This window comes from Pygocentrus nattereri, chromosome 21 (assembly GCF_015220715.1).
Source record: "Pygocentrus nattereri isolate fPygNat1 chromosome 21, fPygNat1.pri, whole genome shotgun sequence".
NCBI lineage: Eukaryota > Metazoa > Chordata > Actinopteri > Characiformes > Serrasalmidae > Pygocentrus > Pygocentrus nattereri.
Genome location: NC_051231.1, coordinates 15001963 through 15018071, shown reverse-complemented (window position 1 = coordinate 15018071; position 16109 = coordinate 15001963). Strand labels below are relative to the sequence as shown.

The 16109-nt window shown below is 38.0% G+C and overlaps 1 protein-coding gene across 6 annotated transcripts in view; it reads right to left on the bottom strand.

Moving 5' to 3' along the window:
• Window positions 1–16109, bottom strand: part of LOC108424637 (nck-associated protein 5-like) — a 137453-nt gene that overhangs the window by 75900 nt on the left and 45444 nt on the right. For all 6 annotated transcript variants that reach the window (XM_017692789.2, XM_017692787.2, XM_037532378.1 and 3 more), the window contains one exon: window positions 3999–4079. The gene's annotated coding sequence lies outside the window, so the exon portion shown is untranslated. The remainder of the gene's footprint in view (window positions 1–3998; window positions 4080–16109) is intronic.

Genomic DNA, 16109 nt, shown 5'->3' with positions numbered 1-16109 from the left:
CCATACACAACACATTCTCCATCAATACAGAACCATACACAACACATTCTCCACCAATACAGAACCATAAACAACACATTCTCCACCAATACAGAACCATACACAACACATTCTCCATCAATACAGAACCATACACAACACATTCTCCACCAATACAGAACCATACACAACACATTCTCCACCAATACAGAACCATAAACAACACATTATCCATCAATACAGAACAATACACAACACATTATCCATCAATACAGAACCATACACAACACATTCTCCACCAATACAGAACCATACACAACACATTCTCCATCAATACAGAACCATAAACAACACATTCTCCATCAATACAGAACCATACACAACACATTCTCCATCAATACAGAACCATACACAACACATTCTCCACCAATACAGAACCATACACAACACATTCTCCACCAATACAGAACCATACACAACACATTCTCCACCAATACAGAACCATACACAACACATTCTCCATCAATACAGAACCATACACAACACATTCTCCACCAATACAGAACCATACACAACACATTCTCCACCAATACAGAACCATACACAACACATTCTCCATCAATACAGAACCATACACAACACATTATCCATCAATACAGAACCATAAACAACACATTCTCCACCAATACAGAACCATACACAACACATTCTCCACCAATACAGAACCATAAACAACACATTCTCCACCAATACAGAACCATACACAACACATTCTCCACCAATACAGAACCATAAACAACACATTATCCATCAATACAGAACAATACACAACACATTCTCCATCAATACAGAACCATACACAACACATTCTCCACCAATACAGAACCATAAACAATACATTCTCCACCAATACAGAACCATACACAACACATTATCCATCAATACAGAACAATACACAACACATTATCCATCAATACAGAACCATAAACAACACATTCTCCATCAATACAGAACCATACACAACACATTCTCCACCAATACAGAACCATACACAACACATTCTCCACCAATACAGAACCATACACAACACATTCTCCACCAATACAGAACCATAAACAACACATTCTCCACCAATACAGAACCATACACAACACATTCTCCACCAATACAGAACCATAAACAACACATTCTCCACCAATACAGAACCATACACAACACATTCTCCATCAATACAGAACCATACACAACACATTCTCCACCAATACAGAACCATAAACAACACATTCTCCACCAATACAGAACCATACACAACACATTCTCCATCAATACAGAACCATACACAACACATTCTCCACCAATACAGAACCATAAACAACACATTATCCATCAATACAGAACAATACACAACACATTCTCCATCAATACAGAACCATACACAACACATTCTCCACCAATACAGAACCATACACAACACATTCTCCACCAATACAGAACCATAAACAACACATTCTCCACCAATACAGAACCATACACAACACATTCTCCACCAATACAGAACCATACACAACACATTCTCCACCAATACAGAACCATAAACAACACATTATCCATCAATACAGAACAATACACAACACATTCTCCATCAATACAGAACCATACACAACACATTCTCCACCAATACAGAACCATACACAACACATTCTCCACCAATACAGAACCATAAACAACACATTATCCATCAATACAGAACAATACACAACACATTATCCATCAATACAGAACCATACACAACACATTCTCCACCAATACAGAACCATACACAACACATTCTCCATCAATACAGAACCATAAACAACACATTCTCCATCAATACAGAACCATACACAACACATTCTCCATCAATACAGAACCATACACAACACATTCTCCACCAATACAGAACCATACACAACACATTATCCATCAATACAGAACAGTACACAACACATTCTCCATCAATACAGAACCATAAACAACACATTCTCCACCAATACAGAACCATAAACAACACATTCTCCACCAATACAGAACCATACACAACACATTATCCATCAATACAGAACAATACACAACACATTATCCATCAATACAGAACCATAAACAACACATTCTCCATCAATACAGAACCATACACAACACATTCTCCACCAATACAGAACCATACACAACACATTCTCCACCAATACAGAACCATACACAACACATTCTCCACCAATACAGAACCATACACAACACATTATCCATCAATACAGAACCATAAACAACACATTCTCCATCAATACAGAACCATACACAACACATTCTCCACCAATACAGAACCATAAACAACACATTATCAATCAGTCTAAACTCGTTCTCCATGCAAAAAACTATTTATGCATGAAAATAGTAATCATTACTGAATCTCCTTAAGTAAGGATTCCTAAGCAAAGGTAAGTAAAGACATAAGTAAAGAGTGTTCATGGTTCTATATAGAATATAGAACCCAAATACTCATTAGTGAATGCACACACACTAGGAGGCAGTGAGTACTGGTGGGCCCAGGGTCCAGTTGAGGGTTAGGTGCCTTGCTCAAGGGCACTTCAGTCACATACTGTCAGCTTAGGGGACTGAACAGGCGACCTTCGGGCACAAGGCTGGTTCCATAACCTCCAGCCCACAACAGCCCCATTCAGGCATACAAAAACAGCTGTTTATCAGTCATCTTTTAATTTCCTTGTTTTATTTCAATTAACTTTCCTTAGGAAATAAAAAGCAAAAGCAGTTCATAGAATTTCTGTGATATATTGTCGCTGTCCAAAAAAAGCACTAATCTCCATTTTTTTTCCACTGAATTTTCTACATCATGAGACTCTATTATCATGTACTCTATATTGTGTTCAATAGTTGAAGCATCGAATCGTGGTGATAGTCGTTTCGGTCAGGGCTGAAGGGTGCCCCTTTGTCCACCTAAATGGGAGGATCCATTAAGAAGGTTGTTTGACAGGACAGATAGTGAGTACAGATTACCTTAATCCCATTAAAAGGAAACACATAAGGACGTGTGAGGTCGAACCGAGAGGTCAGATCAGCAGATTTAGAGGAGGTTACGATGACCTTCGCTGATCTCCAATATTATCTTTAACTCCTTAAATGGTCAGGGCCCACCGGCGATGTCTTATTACAGACTTCTATATTCTAAGAACAGCTCAGCCAGTTGTATTGAGGTCCCTATAGTTAAAGAATGATAAGCCTTAGTATGTAATAAGTCTTAAACCCTATTCAGACAGGATTAGTTTAACACGAGGAAGTGTGTATTGTAATTTTTGCCGGAGTTTCTCCGCAATTTCAGTTCCGTCCAAATGCGACATTTCAGTCATTTTTACTGACTATGCTCTTCTGCTCAGTCAGGATTCTGGAACCATTTACCTTCTGTAATATATAATCCCAGGTTATATTGATCCTGTCCAAATCAACATCTCAGTAAAAACGCTATCATATCCTGTGGAAAAGGAATTTCTTAAGTTTGAAAGCTTGAAGCAGTGCTTACTTACGGCTTCCCACTTAAAATTTCCTGTTCTACCTTAAATGGTGCAGCAGTTAATATGGAATGGAGTAAAGATGGTATGTAAATCGAGTAGTCGCTGTATATCGCTACATTTCTGTCATTTATACTGAGATTTCTTATCCTGTGTGAATCACTCATAAACATCACAGACATCCTTAACATCCTAAACTGACCTTACCCACTTCATCGTGGAGCACTAATCCAGATCCTTTCTGGAGACATGTGGTCGCACTTTAACCTACAGTCATAGATGTGTTTCATTACAAGCTTTTTAGTCTTACACCAATGTTTTCAATGTATTTTAGACCTGTAATATGCAGAATAATCCAACCACATTCTAACAGTCTCATAAGAAATATTAAAATATTAGAAATGTTGACTTGATCTGAGATGCATTCACTTGCAAAATGATATATTTGCAAACTGTTCTTACCTTGAAAGCTAGTTCTCCACAGTGCGAAAGCTCTGAGCTCAGCAATGCTGCCTCACCACCACCTCGTCCTCCAAAACGTCTCTAAAACACAAACAAAAAAGAAATATATCAGACTCAGTCGGCTGGTTGTAGCTTAGCCTGCGCAACAAATGAACTTAAATAGAGCGCAGTCAAAATGTCTGGAATTATTGTTATACTATATATGAAATTAATATCACAATAAAATATAATAACACCAATTGTGCTGCAGATATATGCATAAAATGACTGATGATGCTGGTAGTGCACAACTTTTCAAGTTCAAATTATATACAGAATGCTGGAAATAAAAATTAAGAAATGAACAACGCTGGATAAGATTCTAAACTGACAGAGAAAGCTGTAGAACACTGAGAACTACAAAATTGATTAATTAACTAACAAAAATGATTAATTTGCCAAGTCATTTTAAAGTTTGAAGTGCTTTGCCCAAACTGAAGATGCTATAATGACTAGGTGAAATGATTTAAATAATTAATCACAATTAATTGCATTCTTTAATTCAATCACAATTATTTGCATTTGTCTTATTTGCACAAATTTGACCCTGAAGAAAGATTGATTTCCATTCATGAAGCAGTGCACTGTGTAAAAGGAGCTTTATCTGAAAGTATTCATTACTTTCAATAACAACTTTAATTTGAATGTAGAATCTGCACATGAAAATCATGCATAATCAAATTTTCGGTTCATTACAGCTTTGATTAATTGGGGAAAAAAACGCACCCAGAACTGTGTCAATAAGTACAACCCCAATTCCAATGAAGTTGGGACATTGTGTAAAACATAAATAAAAACAGAATACGATGATTTGCAAATCCTTTTTAACCTATGTTCAATTGAATACACTACAAAGACAAGATATTTAATGTTCAAACGGATAAATTGTATTGTTTTTTGCAAATATTCACTTATTTTGAATTTGATGCCTGCAACACATTCCTAAGAAGTTGGGACAGGGGCATGTTTACCACTGTGTTACATCACCTTTCCTTTTAACAACACTCAATAAGTGTTTGGGAACTGAGGACACTAATTGTTGAAGCTTTGTAGGTGAAATTCTTTCCCATTCTTGCTTGATGTACAACTTCAGTTGCTCAACTGCAGGCAGGCCAGTGTAGTACCTGCACTCTTTTACTATGAAGCCACGCTGTTAAAACACGTGCAGAATGTGGCTTGGCATTGTCTTGCTGAAATAAGCAGGGACGTCCCTGAAAAAAACGTTGTTTGGATGGCAGCATATGTTGCTCCAAAACCTGTATGTACCTTTCAGCATTAATGGTGCCTTCAGAGATGTGCAAGTTACCCATGCCATGGGCACTAACACACCCCCATACCATCAGAGATGCTGGCTTTTGAACTTTGCGCTGATAACATTCCGGACAGTCCTCTTCCTCTTTGGACCGGAGGACACAACATCCATCACTTCCAAATACAATTTGAAATGTGGACTCGTCAGACCACAGGACACTTTTCCACTTTGCATCAGTCCATCTCAGATGAGCTCGGGCCCAGAGAAGCCGGCGGCGCTTCTGGGTGGTGTTGATTTATGGCTTTCGCATTGCATGGCAGAGGTTTAACTTGCACTTGTATATGGAGCGACGAACTGTGTTCACTGACAATGGTTTTCTGAAGTGTTCCTGAGCCCATGTGGTAATATCCATTACAGAATGATGTGGGTTTTTAATGCAGTGCCGCCTGAGGGATCGAAGGTCACGGGCATTCAATGTTGGTTTTCTGCCTTGCCGCTTACTTGCAGAGATTTCTGCAGATTCTCTGAATCTTTTGATGATATTATGGACTGTAGATGATGAAATCCCTAAATTCCTTGCAATTGCACGTTGAGAAACATTGTTCTAAAACTGTTGGACTATGTGCTCACGCAGTTGTTCACAAAGTGGTGAACCTCGCCCCATCCTTGCTTATAAACGACTGAGCCTTTCAGAGATGCTCCCTTTATACCCAATCATGACACTCACCTGTTTCCAATTAACCTGTTCACCTGTGGAATGTTCCAAACAGGTGTTTTTTGAGCATTCCTAAACTTTCCCAGTCTTTTGTTGCCCTTGTCCCAACTTCTGTGGAACGTGTTGCAGGCATCAAATTCAAAATGAGTGAATATCTGCAAAAAACAATTAAGTTTATCTGTTTGAACATTAAATATCTTGTCTTTGTAGTGTATTCAATTGAATATAGGTTGAAAAGGATTTGCAAATCATCGTATTCTGTTTTTATTTATGTTTTACACAACGTCCAACTTCATTGGGATTGGGGTTGTAGATATTTCATGTTGTACACAACAACAGCCTCAGCAAATTAAAAATACAAGAATCATTCCGCCTTTTTACTCTCTATATTATTTACACAGTCTACTCTGTTTATCCCACTTTACAGTTAATACAGTCTACATTGTTGTAGTTTACACTGTTTATAATTTTTATAGTTTTCCATTTAAACAGTTTACACTGTTCAGTTTACATTGTTTCCATTTTTATAGTTTACACTGATTACACTGTTCATTACATTGTTTACATTTTTATAGTTTATGCTGTTTACTTTGTTTATACTGTTTATAGCAGTTTATTTTGTTTACATTTTTGTAGTTTACACTGTTTACAGTGTTTACACACTTTACACTGTTTACATTGTTTATGTAGTTTACACTGATTTCTGTTCATTTTTCCATTTACTCTGTTTACGCTGTTTCCTCCTGGAGATCTTCTTTTCTGAAGAGTTTAGTTTCCACCTGCATTTAAATGACCCCTCACCTTAGTGAACCCTAAAGCATCTGATCTAGCCAATCAGATGGTTGATTATGTGGAGCAGGTGTGGCAGATTGCGGTTAGAACTCTGCATGAAGGTAGATCTCCAGGATCAGGGCTTACAACTTACAACACCGTTAACTCTGTCTACTACTTATACAGAGTTGCTTTGTTTACTGTTCACACTGTTTACTCTTTTACACCCTTTCTTCTGTTTGCACTGTTTATACAGTTTATACTGTTTGCACAGTTTACACTGTTTTTACAATGTACTGTTCATTCTATTTTTACACTGTTTACTCTGTTGTTTATTCTGTGCATGCTCTTTACTATGTTTACATCGTTTACTATGTTTAGACTGCTTGCACTGTTTACTTGCACTACTTGTTGTTTATTGTGTTTACTCTGCTGCTCATGCGTCTCTCCACTCTTTCACAGCAGGTGAGTGCGAGCTGTGGGGCTCTAATGAAAGTGTGTGAAGCTGCATGATTGGAGCTTTGATCAGCTCTGGATGAAGAGTGTGGGTGTTGGCTGTGAGGAACGTGCACTATTAATGCTTAAGGAATGTACTCGCTTGCAAATATCACCAAATAAGGCAGCTGACTGAGGGAAAGGGTGATGCTGATGGAATTTATTGTTAGGTGATATTTACAAGCACAATACTCTTATAGGATTCCTAACAAAGAGCAAACAGCTGTAAGTCTTACAGAGAGAGATCAGAACCACAGACCGAGGCCTTTTCTACAGCGCCTGTAAGAAAACTGCTAACAACAGACATTTAGCACACTAGGGCAGCATAAATATGAGCATTTATGAAACACGAGTTATTACTGCCATTTTGCTACAGCAATTAATCATAAAATCATTTCATTATATTGTTGTAATTAAACTATTTCATTTATTTATTATATACTATTTATTTGCTGTTTAATTACATTGATCCGAGTCTGCACTTCTGACTTTGCACACAACAATAACTTTAAATCATGATAAAATCTCTCCAATTGTACTCATCAATGCTAATGTAGTGTGGACGGAATGTCTAGAATCTGCATTTTCTACATTATTTCTCCACTTATTTTAATAAACTACAAGTCAGAAATAATCCATATCACACTGAAGCAAGATTCTGTAATCCACCCCATTCCGTTAAAGGGCTTATATCCTAGATCTGGGGTGTCCGAATTCGTACTCATACAGTGTGAAAATACCTGAATGCCGAAATATTACTCACAAATATTCAGTTTTTAAAATATCAGCACACAGAATCTGAGCTACTGTGTTTCCTATCACTGTGTCAAAGACGCATTGTTGAGTTGCTCATAGCAGTTTGGATCTGTAAGCGCTTATAACAAATAAGTTGGTTAAAGAATAAAACGTTTAATTTATTCATTATATTCCTATTCAAGTGTTTACCTGTTCAAAAATATCACGTGCAACACAAACCAAACAAAAAGCAGGCCACTTAGAACACACTTTGAAACAGAACTCATGGGCTGATTAAAATCTGTCTGTGGTCCTAATTCGGACTTTAGACATTGCCCTTTGAATGTGCGAGTGGGTTTATGTAATATTGGTGGGCATTGCGACTCTTCAGCCAGATCAATCGGCTCAACTCACCAGTAAGTGCTGATTCTTTCTGCTCCCAATCAGCTGTTCATTACACAGCATTATCTGTTTTTTATTTTGCCAAGTTAACAACATTATCATATTGTTTTTTGATAAAATCTGTAAAATAAAATAAAGATTTCATTACTTTTGCTGTTCAAATACGTTTTACTTTTACTTTACTGTTGCTATTAAAAGCTAGATATTGATAAGCCGTTTCAGTGAGTGAATTTTGTGAGGCAGGACTCACAAGAGAAGCAGATGAGAAAAATCCTGGGAAAACTGTTAAAAAACAAGGCAAAGATCAGAATAACTAGCGAGGCACACTTGGAAACACAGCCAAGAACTAACACGAAAGCAGGTGTTAGGGATAATAAGGGGCTAGAGCTATTTGTTCGGTCTCTATAAAAAAACGGGTCCTCAATGCCGTCAGCTTCCAACATTTACCTAAAAGTGCTCGCTCCAAGTGCCATGTAGACCATGTAGAAGACATCCTGGCCTTTTCAATGATATATCATTTGTTGGGGTGTTACAACAGGAGATCTGTTTTTTTTTTAATGCAACCACATTTTATGGGAGAAAGAGGTAAACTGTTGCATTTATGATGTTTCTAAAGGTTACAGTTGATATGTTTTGCTTTTTTTTTATTGATTACTGTATTGCAATTACTTTGAGCAGGAAATTGATGACAAGGTTTTTGAAGGGTTGCTGAAACAAGAAATATCACATAAAACATACAAACATATTGTGACTATGCCTTTTTCAGCCAATAGACTTAGTTGATCTAAAAATACTCTACATTCTCTTTCATTTGACTGGGTCTCTGGAGGATGTATCGGGTAAATCGGGGTACAATTAAAAATGAATAATGTTTACATAGTATTTTTAAAAAATGACTCAGTTTTCCATGATTTGGGCCCTTTAAGAACAAATCACTTTTGAAGTCAGCGTGATGCGCTCTGTCCTTATCTGTCTGTTTCACATCTATTCACTTTTCCTTCTGTGCCTCGCTCCGTTCACCTCCCACCCCACCCTTGAAGGGGACGTGGTTAATCCTGTTGTGTTTTGTCACACACACACCCCCGCACCCCCCACCCCTTCACAGCAGCAGCGAGCAGCATCTGCTTCTCCAGGCTGGAGTCCTCCCTAAACAGGCCCACCAGGTGGACACTGTGTCTCTCACCCCGCCCCCCCACCACCCCCAAAGAACAGGTGCTCAGTAAGGGGCTGAAATGTACACAGTATGCTGCTAATGATCTACAAGGGTGGTGGAAATATCCTGTATGGGGTGATAGACCAGCATGTTTATCTACTGTACTGGCCTGCACAGGCGGACTACATATTTTTTTAGTACTGGCTGATACCAAGTCTGATACCACACTGAGTAACCTGATTGGAATGAAGTAGTTGTTCTTGCAAATGAGTGTAATGTACCCTAACAGTTAAATCATTAAATCTAGTTGATTTTAAATGAAGTGTGTTAGCGAGCTATGCTAAATTAGACTATTATAAAATAGTCATATTGGATCGAGTAGCACTACAGTGGAGAAGAGTGGGTTTTGTTTCTCATCACAGCTGTACAGCTGTAAGTAAAGTATGTTTCATAGTTTTGATCCTCATCTGTCTCTTTCAGCTGCAGCACAGTGATAGCAGGAACCACATCCGAGGCTAACACATCCAAGGAGCTCATGCTTCCGTTTTTCTGTCTTGTTGGAGTCTTTTGATTGGCTGGTAGAGCCATAGCTGAATGTCTTCTATGGCCAGACAGGCACTGTGAGATTTTTTAAATCTTGTTTTTTGGTGATTCACACTGTATGTATGAACAGACCAAGTGTTTTGACAAAGCTATGATTTATATACTCACACTGTACGAAAACGCTCTGTCTGAGTGACCTGCTACGTGAAACGCAGACTCTCTGTCTACAGACCATTATCACTAAAGCTCATTCATTCAGAATAATGTGAGTACTGAGCAAACACGCTGAGACATTGAGCAGCGCTGCTAACATTAAGTACTGTCCTATTGTGATGTTCACAGTAGGACAGTACAGTCTCTCTACAGCCTGATTTACAAAGATAGTTTAAAAATGAACATTCATGATTCGAAATTCTACTCAATCCAACTTAGTAAGTTTGATACTTACTTTTACTAAGTACTAAGTAAAAGTAGTAAGGTCACATATAAAGACTTTGGCAACAAATGTTGACTTTTTCAGCAGTGTTTTGTTAGCCTGCGTGTTTACACCTGTACTGGGTGTTATTGTGTTTGTGTGTGTTCATAAAAAGGGCTAAAATTGCACAGTGTATTCCTGGTGATAATCTGCCGAGGCAGAATGTTTAAAGTGACCAAGGGCTTTGTGTCCGACTGTGACAGAGTCAGTAACTGTTCTCTCAATATTAACATTGTGGAAGGCTGCAATATGATTGATAGAGAATATGAAATCTGGGAGTAAATTACAGAGATGGGGGGGTTATCTCATTTACGCAGTGCTGTCTCACCAAATAAGTCCACAGGCAATTCAGTAAGGGCTCACGGGTACAAAATACGCCCAAGTGTTAATTTAATCATAATTTTACTCTGCACAGTTGCCAGATTGAGCTGTTTCCCAGCAGACTGGCCTGATTTTTAATGTATTTGTAGGGGGAAAGGTGCTTTGGTAGATGAACAGAATTTGGGCAGGTTTGTATGATTGTTGTTTTAAAAAAACTCTATAAAATGAATAAACTACATTGCTTAATAATGTGGCTGAAATCTGAACAGGCCAAACTTCCAACTTCCCATCTACAATCTGTTTTTAAAACTTTAAATGTCACCGTTTATTCACTCCTGAGATCGTTGCCACATGAATTGCCATGTTTCACAACCAAGACCTGGATTATCCAGTTCACTTGACATTGCTGACGGCATCAAAGTAGCTCATTATCTGTTCAGTGCAGCTATAAAGATTAGCAAGTTTAAAAACGTGTCAGAGAAAATTATATTTTTCAAAAACATTCCCAGTGGAAAAGATCTAGGAGTCTCAAAGTTACTTTGGGTTCTTCTTTACAAATAACGTGACAAAGCCAAAAGGCCAAGCGTCGTCTGAAGGCAAGACTTCAGCGCTTAACATTCTCAGTGGTTTATTACAGCAGTCATGTTGTCTTAAATGCTGTATCATTTTGTATTTGTTGTTGTTAAAATTCTGGACATTTGAGAGGGGCAGTGGGGTAAACGTAAAGCGTAAAAGAGCTGCAAGTGATCATTTATGTCACTTTTGTGCAGTTTCAAAATTGGAAACCACAAAACATTTATTTTGCCTACATGGTTACCAAATAAGTGTACACAGTGAACAATTTTCAAGCCATCATTGTGTAAAACCATCTGATAAAGGTTAAACAGTGCTAACAGTGCTTAGCTAGCATGCTAACAGCTCTGTTACTGATTTTAAGGTTCTTAAAATTCATGTTACTGATAATTTCAGCTGTCAAGGTTTAATATGAACAAAAATTAAACAAAGAGTTCAGAAACTATGAGTGCAATGATTTAAATTAACTGCGTAGGGCTTAGTACGCTCTCTTTGTAATGAAGCATGCACTTCAAAGTTCTTTAAGTACTGACTGTACCCATTGTGTGCTAATGTGTACTGTAATGTAACTTCTTACAATAATAATAATAATAATATATATCGTCACATTGCCCATGCCTACTCTGTAGCCATGAATCTGTAATACTGACAGTGAAGACACTTCATTTATAGTAAAATCGTTACACACCCAGTCAGGACACATAAAGTGTGACGTAAATATCAGTGAATCAGTGGAGCGGCAGAGCAGTCCTGAAGAAAAACACGGACGTTGATGACTCCGCTGCAGGTGAAGATATTGACATGCCCATGAGTTAGCAGTACAACCACATAATCAGAGTTAAGCACTAAAACATTCAAAGTATTTCCAAATGCTGTCATGCTTGGTGTGAAACCATCAACTCAAGTGTTTTAATGAATAATATGATCAAAAAATAAACATACATTTTTTGATAAATAGTGCTTTACTGATTAATATAAGTTCTCAATTGTCACATTTCATTCAACTCGAGCAGGACTAAAATCAGTTTTAAAGGTTATGTATTTTAGCATAACGGCGGAGAATTCTTTTTTTAATAGGTTGTTGTTTTCTGTTTTCTGAAATCACTTAAATCATTTTCTGTTTACTGTTCATGATTTCATTTCATAGAAAGGGTTTGTGCTGTGTAATACTTATGCTAAAAGCTCTGAAAACATTTTACACACTTTTGTTATTTTAGCATTTAGATGACGTTTTGTGGCTAACTGTACCAGTTCAGCCTGTATTACTGTAAAACTCATTACAATATGAAATAAGCCACTAAATATCAGTGTTTTATTGTATGCAGTTCCTCAACATCGACCTATTTCATCAACTAACCAATATATCAGTCAGATCCTACTTTACGTTAGCAGTTAAGCCACACTCGTGGTAGGACAGACTTCTATTTCATAGTTTAAGTTGTTAATTGATGCTGTTTGTGTTATTCTGTGTTGAGTTGTGGGGTGGTTCATGTGGGTCTGATGTCTATCACGATGGAATAAAGGAAAAATGTGTAGCAAGACGTAACCTGCTTGTTCAATAAAAGAGCATTCTGCTCTAAAGTGCAATGTTTTCCACATCTTTTTCACTGCCGTTGTGACACTGGTGTCAGAAGTGAGACAGCATGAGCCATGTCCACCTTCTCTGAGGTCTACCTCTTCTCCTTCTACCCGGCAGCTCCATCTCCAACATTCTTTGACTAATATATCCACTATTCCTCCTCAACACATGTCCAAACCATCTCAGCCTGGCGTCTCTGGCTTTATCTCCAAACTGCTCCACCTTCACTGTCCCTCTGATCTGCTCATTTCTAATCTTGTCCATCCTTATCACTCCCAACGAAAATCTCAGCATCTTCATCTCCGCCACCTCCAGCTCAGCCTCTTGTCTTTTAGACAGAGCCACAGTCTCCAAACCATACATCATAGCAGGACGCATTACTGTCTTGTAAACCTTCCCTTTCACTCTTGCTGCTATCCTTCTGTCACACATCAGCCCTGACACTTGTCTCCACCCACTCCATCTTGCCTGCACCCTCTTCTTCACCTCTTTTCTACACTGTCCATTGCTCTGGATGATTGACCCAAGATATTTGAAGTCATCCACCTTTATGACCTCCACTCCTTGCATCTTCAAATATAGTCAGATAAATTTATTTAATAAAATCATTCCATAAAATGGGCCTTTAACTTTGGTAGGCCTAATTCAACAGAAAGCTACTGTTCTTTGAATGAACACATGAAGAAGAAAGGAAGCCTGGGAAAAAGACAGAAAGAAGGATGAGGAAATAGACACAGGAGATGATGTTTAAATCAGAAACACATACAGACTTCAGGAAACAGATGCCGTGTGAGAGACGAAAAGCGGGTATATAAATTTAGCTCAGACAGAGACTCTGAGTCAGTGGTGGACGGATAGACGACAGGAGGCAGGAACGACTCAGACGCTCTGAAACAGGCTGAGAGATGTGTGTGGGGGAGCGAGAGATTTTGATTTAATCCCTTTCAATGTAATCAAACAGTATTCTACCCCTGGGGTTTTTCAAAAGCCCCTTGCTAAGAACACCCACCCTCCGCTCGGCCTAGATTCCCTGACTCTGCCTGCATTTCCCCCAAGACCCAGTTTAGCTGCGATCACAGATGAATACATATTAAAGCCTCACCACAGAAACGTGCTTCTAACTGGCTAATCCATAAAAAAACAAATAACAAAGGGCAAATGAGGGGAACTGGAAGAAGCCTTTGAAATGTAAAATCTGATGCATCCGATGGAATACATGCACCACCAAACATGCAGCCTGAATCATGGCCTTCTGAACCCTGTCACGAGTTCTAAAGTGGGGCATTAATAAAACAATTACCAGCTAACTTGGAAAGGCTAATGCATTGGTCATGTCAACTGATGGATTGCCATTTTCTGAAGTTCAATAGAAATAAATTCAAAGGGTTTCCAAGAATAGCCATCTTCAAACACAGAAGTGGACCCAGCGCCCCCCCTCACCTCACATGTGATATTGATTTTACATTAGTGAAGCACTGAAAGTACTTCTGTACTGTTGCTCTACAGTTTCTCTCTCTCTATATATATATACATATATATCCAAATCCAAAAAAATTCCAAAAGTCTAAAAATAAAAAATACTATTGGTTTGTGGTTAATTGTATAACTAAATCTGTCTGATTCTGTCATTCTTTCATCTTAGAATGTTCTGTACCTTTTCTGCCACTCTATCATGGGTCCATAACCTTGAAACATACAGCAAGAAGATTATTTGGGCCAGTTGAGGTTGACAACTCTCAGTATAATTTTTCTCTGAACCAAACTAGTGATCTGAGAGCATCTCTGTATGAAGATATATTGAAATAAACTTCACCTTCACCTCAAAGACTCCATCTAGTTTCTTCTCAAAAACCTCTACAACAATTCTACAAATAAAAAATACCCTGTTGTGAATGTATGTGGAGTTCTCCAATTGTTCACTCTGGGGGTCTCAGCTGTGATAGTGTGTTAAACTAACCCCTCCAAGTGGAGGCTGTACTTTAGCCTGTCTAGCTTTTACTCTCTGTGTTTACATGCAATGTACTTGCCAGGCCAGTCAAAGTGAGACAAGCAGCACTAAGCATTGTTTATGTTTTTAATTGCTTTAAAGTGATGTCAGACTCAGGAAAATGTACTTCACATATACTTATTAAAGAAGGCAGGAGGAAGATGTCATGTTCCAAAACACATAAGCTGGACCCCTGTCCCACCACCATCTTTTAAAACTCTAAGCATAAACTTTGTCTCCTCTGCAGAAGAGTTTCTGCTGCCGCCACGATGAATGTTATAAACTTTCGCATACTTAAACTTTACGATTGGGAATGTAATCAGATACTGACATTTACATGGTTATTATTCTTCTACTTAACAGATTATTTACAGGATTGCCCACCTTGTTTAATCGGATAGAAATTGTGTTCCGAATGGCCTCAAGCAGACTAGCCTATTGCTATTGATGTGTATACATGGACATATTCTATTTTGATTGAGCTATGAGTCGGATTATTAAAGGATTATCAGACTGCATTTAATTGTAAGTACTGAGAACTGTTTATCTGCTTCAGAAAGATGCTGTATTACACACACCAAGAGGAGATTAAAATAATATATGAGTGAATTATGTACAGCTCACTTATCACAAACTCATGTGATGGAAAAAGTAACTTTTATGCTATAAAAACTTCAGGGAGAATCTGGAGAAACATCTGACTTACTGCTGTTAGAATTCACAGATGATGTTGCTATGGGAACATGAGAACGTTCTACTGGAACCTGTTTAACTATATGAAATCTGTTTATAATTTTACCCCGTGTTCCCCGACAGAATTATGAATGGGTCTTTTTATTTTAAGAAAAGTTTTCAAAAACAATGATTGTAAGTTGAAACAGTTCACAGCTCAGCAAAGTCAGCAGACCAATTCAAGGTGGCTGAACCACAGTTTTACAAACCTGACGATAAAATTAAATCGATATTCAAAGATGGTTCAAAGAATTAAATATTTATGTTTATGATAGTCATTGATTAGCACTCTTAAATTTTTACTACTCCCTTTTTCTCCATCAAGCCACCACCATCCTC